Genomic DNA, 9,812 nt, shown 5'->3' on the forward strand with positions numbered 1-9,812 from the left:
AGAATGGATGAATGGTTTTTATGTTCATCACCTTCTTGCATTTAACATCTAAAATGCATAGCGGAACAAAGCAACCACTATGAAGGATAAATAGAACCTAATGGGTCATAGTTATGGATGGTTGTGTAAATATGTGTCTTATACTGTTAAATATACTTAAAGTATACTTATTTTTATACTGTTAAAGTATACTTAATAAATATCAAGGTTTTTTTAAAAAAATATTAGAGCAGAATAATTAGAGTAGAAAGTTGCTGGCTTAGAATCACCTTCAGAACATAGTGAGATCATGGTTGGGAATTGTAACCTTTTACTCATATCTTTGAAGGAATGGTTTGGATATCTTACAAAATACCCTTAGGTAACAAGTACATTACAAATTTATATGTCTATCTATCTCATGGAAAGTTACTCTGGGCAGTGTACAGCAAGATATTAGATATTGAACTGATAAGAAAAGATACTACCCTTGATCTTAGTCAAAAGTCCAAGAATATATTATTATTTATTAATATTATTTATTTTCTGTGAGCCGCCCCAAGTCTTCGGAAAAGGGCGGCATACAAATATAATAATAATAATAATAATAATAATAATTTATTTATATCCCCAAAATAAAGCATTTTTTTCATTATCAGCAATTATATCACTATATTTATTATTAATCTTAGAAGATGATCCAATTACTACAAAATTAGAAACATCTGAAAAAATATATATTACAAACAAATCCATTTCTGGAAAAATCCATTAGTTTCTGGACATAAATAAATAAATATGTGTGTGTGTGTGCATATACCATGATCATCCATCTTTTTCAAAAGTTTTCCAGCTCCTACAACGATAGTTGTAGAAATTGTCACCTGAACTTTCAAAGACAGGTTTTTGGATTGTTTTATGGTTTAATTTGTTTCTCTTTGAATCTTCCTTATCCTGGCAAGTGCCAGGAAAGATATTGCGCAGTTATGAACAAGAGTTATTTGTATGGTTGTCAGTTCAAAGGAATCTCACAAGGGATCACAGATTACTGCTGGTTTAGCTTTTGATAACTCAATCCCCAAGGCTAAAAACTGGTCATCCTGAAAAACAAGTTGGAAAGTGGAAGGGAGGGAGGTTTGAGATGGGTGGTCCAGCCAACCAAATGTCCATCGTCGCCGGTTTCCCTCTTTCCCTCCCTTTTCATCAACTTTAAAGAAACATCCATATTTTGGGTCCCTTTGGCTGATTCCCATTGTTTTATTTTGTTTCCCTCCTCTGGTAAAGCTTTGCTTCCCATCACCAGGGGGCTTTCAGATGGACAGCTCCTCAAATATTGATCCAAAGGTAGTACTTGTTTTTTCTTTTTCTTTTCCTCCTGAAAGCTTTTCTGCAGAAAACTAATTAGGAGCCCCCCACAAGTCAAATTCTCTCACAACATTTCTGTGAAGCCAATACTTAAGCTTGATATAGATTGCAACCTTAACCACATCTGCTAGCGAGAAGCCCCACTATTCATGGCAAGACAAGGTTGATTTTAACAAAATAGGACTGCCATGCCAGACACCTGATTTGAATGGCTTTTTACTCCTACTTATTGTTTACCACTCCTTATACCTCAAATATCCAAATAATCCACACAGTAGAGTAGCAACAACATGTAACAATTTAATGTGTTCTGGCTTGTTGTGGCTTTTTTAGGACAAGATATTTTATTGGACTCTTATTTCTTACACTTTGGAAAGTGGTGAGATTTTCCCAACTGTACAGATTTTTTAAAAAAAAAAGATATTTGGGGCAGGGGACTTTTACAAGGTTTAGAGTCCAAATAAGCTAGGTGATATCTTCCTGATCATATGTGTAATGTTTTATTCATATAAGCATCTGAAATGGTTTAAAAAATGTTTTGGTGATCTAGGGATAAATCTCAACTCAGTAATGTTATGCCTCTGCGACTGAATATGCATAACACCTTTTTCCCATTCAATTGTGTTTGCTTCTCAGATACTGTCTGGACAAACTTCTGCAGTTTTCTTTGCAAGATTGTTCAGATGTGTTTTGGCATTGCATCTTTATTAGAGCTAAGAGAAATTAACTGGCCCAAGGTCATCCAGCTGACTTCATGCCCAAAACCAGACTAGAACTCATGATCTCCTGGTTTTTAGGTCAATGCCTTAACCACCAGAGAGCCAAATTGGCTTTGTAGACCAAACTGACACTTAGTCATGCTTAATTTACAAACTGGATTGCATGTTTTGCTCCACACATAGAAAAATTCAGAGGTCACTGCTGCTCTGTTCAGTAGTGCAATCTACTGTAGGATTATTGTGTTGACTGTATTGGCCTAAAACTCTAATCAGTGGTTAATTTAACAATGGTGCTTTCACTTACAGTTTCTTTGGCAGTGATGGCAAACATTTTGTGCTCAGTCTGTCAAAACTTCAGAAAATTGCTAACTTGACTCTGTTACACAGAGAGAGAAAGAGAGGAAGAGGATAAAGAAAAACCATTATTTAATATTCATTTAATTTAAAAAAATAGTCTAGTCATTTGTAGTACTATGTACAAAGAAACATTAATGACAAAAATGGAATCTGAATAAAACAAACAAGCACTTATAAAATAATAAACCAATTTCATTATTAAAAATATTTAGAATAGTGTCAGCCATTTAGTTATGGTGGATCTCACTTTCAATTAAACATTTATAACAACGATGGTATGTTAAGAGTTGGGAAAAAGGAACAAGGGGAGCTGATGTATCTGCTCACACTTCCTTCATTATTGCTTGACATGGTACAATATTTGTCAAATGAACATTCTGCCTCAGCCCCAGGTTTATCTCAGGAAAAAAATGCCCACCTGATGTCAGCTCTAAGTTGCAGGAGGCCTTCACTCTGGAAACTTTGTCATGGCCTGTGAAAATAATGGTATAGCATGCTCTGTTCTGGATTTTCAGCAAAACATGCTTAGCTGCTAGTATGCAATTTCCCATATTGTAAGAACACAGCCAATAAGATCACTCTGCCATTGACATCACATCATGATTAATTCTCCCCTAGCATTGGGATGAGAGGGGCGGCATACAAATCTAATAAATAAATAAAATAATAAATAAAGCGAATCCTATTTTATAAAAGTATTTGCAGGTAGTCCTCAAATTAACGAGCACAATTAAGCCCAACATTTCTATTGCTAAGTGAAACATTTGTTAAGTGAATTTTACTGCATTTTATTATTTCTTTTCTTTTTGCCATGGTTGTTAAGTGAATCAGGTTGTTAAGTAAATCACTACAGTTGTTGAGTTAGTGTCATGGTTGTTAAGAAAAACTGGCTTCTCTGTTGACTTTGCTTATAAGAAAGTAGTAAAAAGTGATCACATGACCCTGGGACACTGCAACTGTCATAACTATGAGTCAGTTGCCAAGCATCTGAATTTTGATCACATAACCATTATTATTATTATTATTATTATTATTATTATTATTATTATTATATTATTTCAATACAACACAGCAAACGAGATCACTATGCTAGATTTTTATTATTATTATTATTATTATTATTATTATTATTATTATTTATTATTTATTTATTGGATTTGTATGCCGCCCCTCTCCAGAGACTCGGGGCGGCTAACAGCGACAATAAAACAGTGTACAATAGTAATTTGGTATTGATGATTAAAAATCAATTAATATAAAAACCAAACATACATACATACATACCATGCATAGAATTGTAAAGGCCTAGGGGGAAAGAGGATTTCAATTCCCCCATGCCTAGCAGCAGAGGTGGGTTTTAAGTTGTTTACGAAAGGCAAGGAGGGTGGAGGCAGTTCTAATCTCGGGGGGGAGTTGGTTCCAGAGGGCCGGGGCCGCCACAGAGAAGGCTCTTCCCCTGGGTCCCGCCAGGCGACATTGCTTAGTTGACGGGACCCGGAGAAGATCCACTCTGTGGGACCTAACTGGTTGCTGGGATTCGTGCAGCAGAAGGCGGTCCCTGAGGTAATCTGGTCTGGTGCCATGAAGGGCTTTATAGGTCATAACCAACACTTTGAATTGTGACCGGAAACTGATCGGCAACCAATGTTGTTGTTGTTATTATTATTATTATTATTATTATTATTATTATTATTATTATTATTATTATTATTATTTCAATACAACATAGCAAATGAGATCACTATGGTGGATTTATTATTTTATTTATTTATTTGTTTGTTTGTTTGTTTGTTTGTTTGTATGCCGCCCCTCTCCAAAGACTTGGAGATGCTGCTTTACCTGCTGCTTGTGATCCACTTACAAGAATGTTTGGGTACCGCTAGCTGATTTAATTTAGTCAGAAGAATGTCCGGTATGATGGTATTGAATGCTGAACTAAAGTCTACAAAGAGAGCCCTTGTCTTTAGAGATTCAAGATGTTGGAGGATGTAGTGCAGAGCTTAAGTTTAGCTGTGAACTAAGGTTTGTTGTTGCTGTATATTCACAAGTAGGTGTTCACAGAAGCTGACATATGATGTTACAGTATCTGTGAGTTCATCCAAGTCTGCAGAGGTATCTTCAAAAATATTCTAATCCGTGCAGTCAAAGCAAGCCTGTAGCTTTAACTTTGTGTCTTCAGTCTAAGTCTTCACCTATTTAATTGTTGGTTTTGTTGAAGTAGACCCAGAGACAGGGTTTTGAGCAATCGGTACTTTTATTCAGCTCAGAGAACAAGTGACAGCTCAGCAAGGTAAAGTGACAATTCAGCGAGTACCGACTGGCTCTGCCGGGAGAAACCGCTTCTTTTATACTTTTGCGGTTCCCGCCAAAGCTAGAGCCGGCCGCGTCTGAGCCAATCAGGAGCGACTTCCTGCTTGGGCTCAGACAGCGCTGGAAAAGAGGAACAAACTATTTACAGCGTTACAAGGTAGCCATTCCAGGATACAACACCCCTCCCCTCATAGTTGGACTCATCCATCAAGAAAGCCACGTGACGAAGTCGTCCAATCGGTGAGGCCTCCGAGGCTCTCGCGCTGACCTGCGCAGTCCAATTTCTCCTTCGCCACTGACTGTGGAGGATGGCTCGCCGCTGCTCTCCCGGTGCGGCGGACTTGGCCTGGCGGGCCCAACGAAGGCTTCGGAGGACGAGGATGGCTCGGCGTCGCTGGATGGTCCCCCCTGGCCCGATAAGTCTCTTTGCGTGTTTATTAGTTCGGGCAATGTACTAAAGTCTGTTGAGGGGGAAGAGTCCAAGTCAGCGGGTTGTTGCAATTGGTTTTCAGTTCGTTTCCGAATGTGGTCTATGTGTCGTTTCCACAAACGACCATCCTCCAGTTTAACAATATAAGTCTTGGGTGCGTTTTGCTTAACAATAATTCCCTTCATCCAGTTTACATTTCCATCAAAACATTTTACATATACATTTTGTCCCAAATACATTTCTCTCTCTGGTTTCATACACATTTGGTTATTATTAACACAGAACCTTGGATTTAACCTGTCTAATGGTGACCTCAACTTTCTTCCCATCAATAACTCTGCAGGGCTTACATGTGTGTGCGAGTTAGGGGTAATGTGCTGGGTTAATAAGAATTGGTCCAAGTTCTGTTGCACATCCCCAGGGCCTGACCTGTGCAATGCCTCCTTTGCCACCCTTACGTAACGTTCTGCCAACCCGTTAGCCCAGGGCGAGTAAGGCGAGATGAGGGCATGCCTGACCCCTAGGCCATCTAGGAATAATTCGAATTGCCTGGCTGTTAGCTGTGGCCCATTGTCAGACACTAAGAGATCAGGGCAACCATGGGAAGCAAACAGTCTGCTCAATACCTTGATAGTGGCACTTGTGGTTATGTTGTTCATTGCTATTATTTCCAACCATTTGGAGAAGGCATCAACCACTATTAGAAAGTACTGAGACCCCACTGGGCCAGCAAAATCAATGTGGATCCTAGACCAAGGACCAGCAGGCTGTTCCCACTCAGCCGGGGTTGTTTTGGGGGGACTGGGCCTTGACTCTTGGCATGGGTCACACTTTGAAACCCAACTTTCAATATCAGCATCTAGCCCTGGCCACCATAAATGCCCCCTTGCTAGGCTCTTCATCCTGACAATCCCAGGATGGCCCACGTGTAACATTCTGAGTACCTTTTCCCTTAGGCGTTTGGGGATGATCACTCTATCCCCCCACAGCAAACAACCTTTTACATATGATAATTCAAGCCTTTTGTTTTTAAAATCACACAATTCAGGTTTAACAATATCATTTTGCCATCCCTTTAGAACACAGTTCACCACTTGTTTAAGGATTTGGTCTTGCTGCGTGTGTGCAGCTACCTCTTTTGCTGTGGTTAGTGGGTTTTCCTCGAGTTCTATCATTAGCACATCTGTGGCAGGAACAGGGTCTTCTACTAAGTCTGCTATGGGGCATCTGCTGAGGCCGTCTGCATGATTGATTTCCTTCCCCCCCTTGTGGGTGAGCTCATACTGATACCCTGAGAGGAAAAGGGCCCATCTGATTAGTCTTGGAGACATAAAAGGTGGAGTGGGCTTGTTGGGGGCTAGCAGGCCTAGTAGGGGTTTGTGGTCAGTGACTAGCTCAAAGCTTCTTCCAAAAATGTAATTGTGAAACTTCTTTACCCCTGCCACTAATGCTAGAGCCTCCTTGTCTAACTGGCTATAATTCCTCTCCGTGCTGGTCATGGTTCTTGAAAAAAATGCTATTGGGGCCTCTGTCTTATTGGGTAGAACGTGAGCTAAAACTCCTCCTATGCCGTACGGTGAAGCGTCGCACGTGAGCCTAATGGGTAGTGAAGCACTATATTGGACTACTACGCTTTTAGAAGTTAATAAATTTTTTATTTGGCAAAAAGCTTCACGTTCAGTTTTCCCCCATGTCCAGCGGGCTTCCTTCTGGAGTAAACGATGGAGAGGCTCTGCTACTGTTGCCTTCTGCTTTAAAAAAACGGAATAAAAATTAAGGAGGCCCAAAAATGCCTGCAACTCACCCTTATCTTGTGGCTCTGGGGCTTCTCTAATTGCTCTCAGCTTCTCTGATGTGGGGTGGATACCTTCTTTATCTATCTTATACCCAAGGAATTCAATACTGTCAGTTCCCCAGACACATTTATCAGGCTTGATTCGTAACCCTTTGTCCTGTAGCCTCTTAAGTACTTCCCTTATTCTTTTGTTCACTTGTTCCTGGTTTTCCCCTGCAATTAAGATGTCATCAAAATATGGAATTGCCCCATTTACCCCTGACAATAGGCGTTCCATGATGCTCTGGAATATTCCTGGGGCTATGCTTACCCCAAACTGTAACCTCGTGCATTTGAAAGCCCCCCTGTGCGTTACAATCGTTTGAGCGTTTGCTGTTTGTTCATCGACCGGAAGTTGCTGGTAAGCCTGCGCCAGGTCGATCTTTGCGAACCTTTTCCCCTCCCCCAGGGAGTGTAAGAGTTGTTGCACAACCGGAATGGGGTAGGGGTGGTGTTGGAGTGCCTTATTCAGGGTTGATTTGTAATCAGCGCAAACTCTTAAGGAGCCATCTGGCTTCAGGGGTGTCACTATGGGAGTTTCCCATGGCCCCTGTTCCACAGGGACTAAGATACCTTGACTAATGAGTTTGTCCAGCTGTATGTCTAGCTTGGGGAGAAGCGGAAGGGGGACCCTGCGAGGTTTCAGTCTAACCGGTGGGACCTTGGGGTCAATAGAGAAAGATATAGGGGGTCCCTTATACAATCCCAAGGTGGGGCTGAACACTTCAGGGAACTCTTTCACAAAGTTAGGCATAATATCACAGTTTACATTACACACACCCGAAATTTCGATCCCCAACGGTTCCATCCACGCTAGACCTAGCAGGGAGTGTTTGGCCCCCGTCACAATAAGCATGGGAAGGGTACATTTAACATTCTTAAATGCAATAGGTACATTTGCTGTTCCCAGGACCGAGATTACCCCCCCTTGGAAGTCTCTGATCACCAACGAGGTTTGAATTAGGTCAGCCTTAGACACATTAGGCATATATAGCTTAAATTTTTCCCAGGGCATGATGGTATATCTCGAGCCCGTATCCAGCTCCATTGAGCAAGGCTGGTTATTTAGTAACAATGAGATAACAATTTTAGCCCCCTTTTTGGTTGCCGTGTTATTCACGGAAAATTGAGAGTTACCTCTATTGTAGTCTCGGTTAGCGGTGGAGTAGTTCCTTTGACCCGAGTTGCGGAACGGTCTCCTTTCTCGCGATTGGGGGGGTGGTTTTGAGGTCGCTGGTATTGTTGTGTGGCAAACGTTTCTTCTGGTGCCGTTGCCCTGCATGCGATGGCGATGTGGCCTCTCCGGTTGCAACGGTGGCAAGTAGCGTCTCGGAAAGGGCATCGATGGCGCTGGTGATTTCCCCGGCAGCCCGCGCAGGGGGCTGGGTGAGTAGCTCTAGGGTGTCTTGGCTGGTCTTGCAGGAGGAGGCAGTTGTCCCCGTTGCTAGTTGGCTGGCTGCGGTCGTCTGTTCCCATGGCGCTGGGAGACTCGGCGTCGATTTTGGCAATGATTTCTCGCCTTCCGTGCTCTTTTAATTCTCTTGCCGCTGCGTCGGCTGCTTCCGCGGTTTGCGCTAATTTAATCACGGTTTGTAGAGTCAGCTCTTCTTCGGTGAGGAGTTTATTTCTCACTGAGTTGCTCTTCATGCCGAAAACCAAGGCGTCGGTGAGGCGAGCTTCCGGGTCTTGAAACTTGCATTGAGCAAGTACCGTTCGAAGCCGCGTTGTGAATTGGCTGATCGACTCGGTTTCTCTCTGAGCCATCATGTGAAATTGATGCCGGTAAACCATGGCTGGTCTGGTTGGTTTGAAATGGCTCGCTAGTTTCTGTTGAAGGACGTCCCACGCTGTGGCTCTTGCTTGTTCTGGTTCGGTGAGAGTTTGGGCGAGTCTACGGATCTCTGCGCCGCAGTAGTTGAGAAAAATAGCCCGTCTGCGATCGGCTCCGGCGTCCTGCATTCCCGCCGCCTCGAGGAATATCTCGAAGGTGGCCATGTACTCGTCCCATGTCATTTTCTCGGAATCGAAGAGTTCTGGAGCCTGGCCGATCTGGATTTTGTCCATGTTGCACGCGAAGTTTCTTCCGTTCGTTCGTCGCCAGTGAAGTAGACCCAGAGACAGGGTTTTGAGCAATCGGTACTTTTATTCAGCTCAGAGAACAAGTGACAGCTCAGCAAGGTAAAGTGACAATTCAGCGAGTACCGACTGGCTCTGCCGGGAGAAACCGCTTCTTTTATACTTTTGCGGTTCCCGCCAAAGCTAGAGCCGGCCGCGTCTGAGCCAATCAGGAGCGACTTCCTGCTTGGGCTCAGACAGCGCTGGAAAAGAGGAACAAACTATTTACAGCGTTACAAGGTAGCCATTCCAGGATACAACATTTGTGGCTTTAAATCTTTGTCTGTAAGCAGGTACAAGGTGAACCCTGCAATGATCAGAGTGGCCCACAGGCTACAGCTGCTTGTGGTAAGGACCATAAGCTTCTTTTAGTGTTGCCTAGCAGTGGTTTATTCTTGCCTCTGGTGGGACAATTGACATGCTGAAAATATTTTGGAAACTCTTTCCTTAAGTTAAATTTTTTTAAATCACCCATACCAGTGAATCTAGGTATTGGCTTCAGCCTCCATAATCTGGATCAGCTTGAGTTTGTTCACACTGTTTTACCTTGTTTACACTGGCTTGTGGCGGGATATAAAAATGAAGTAAACTCTCTAGGACAGCGGTAGGCAAAGTTGGTTCTTCTCTGACTTGTGGACTTCAACTCCCACAATTCCACAGCTAGCATGGTTGGCTCAGGAATTCTGGGAGTTGAAGTCCACAA

The 9,812-nt window shown here is 42.4% G+C and overlaps 1 pseudogene; it reads right to left on the reverse strand.

Annotated features, from left to right (window-relative positions):
- Positions 1-363: 363 nt before the first annotated feature.
- On the reverse strand, positions 364-499 carry LOC139166094 (U2 spliceosomal RNA; annotated as a pseudogene).
- Between the last annotated feature and the right edge of the window lie 9,313 nt (positions 500-9,812).

Source organism: Erythrolamprus reginae, chromosome 3 (genome assembly GCF_031021105.1).
Source record: "Erythrolamprus reginae isolate rEryReg1 chromosome 3, rEryReg1.hap1, whole genome shotgun sequence".
NCBI classification, from domain to species: Eukaryota; Metazoa; Chordata; class Lepidosauria; order Squamata; family Dipsadidae; genus Erythrolamprus; species Erythrolamprus reginae.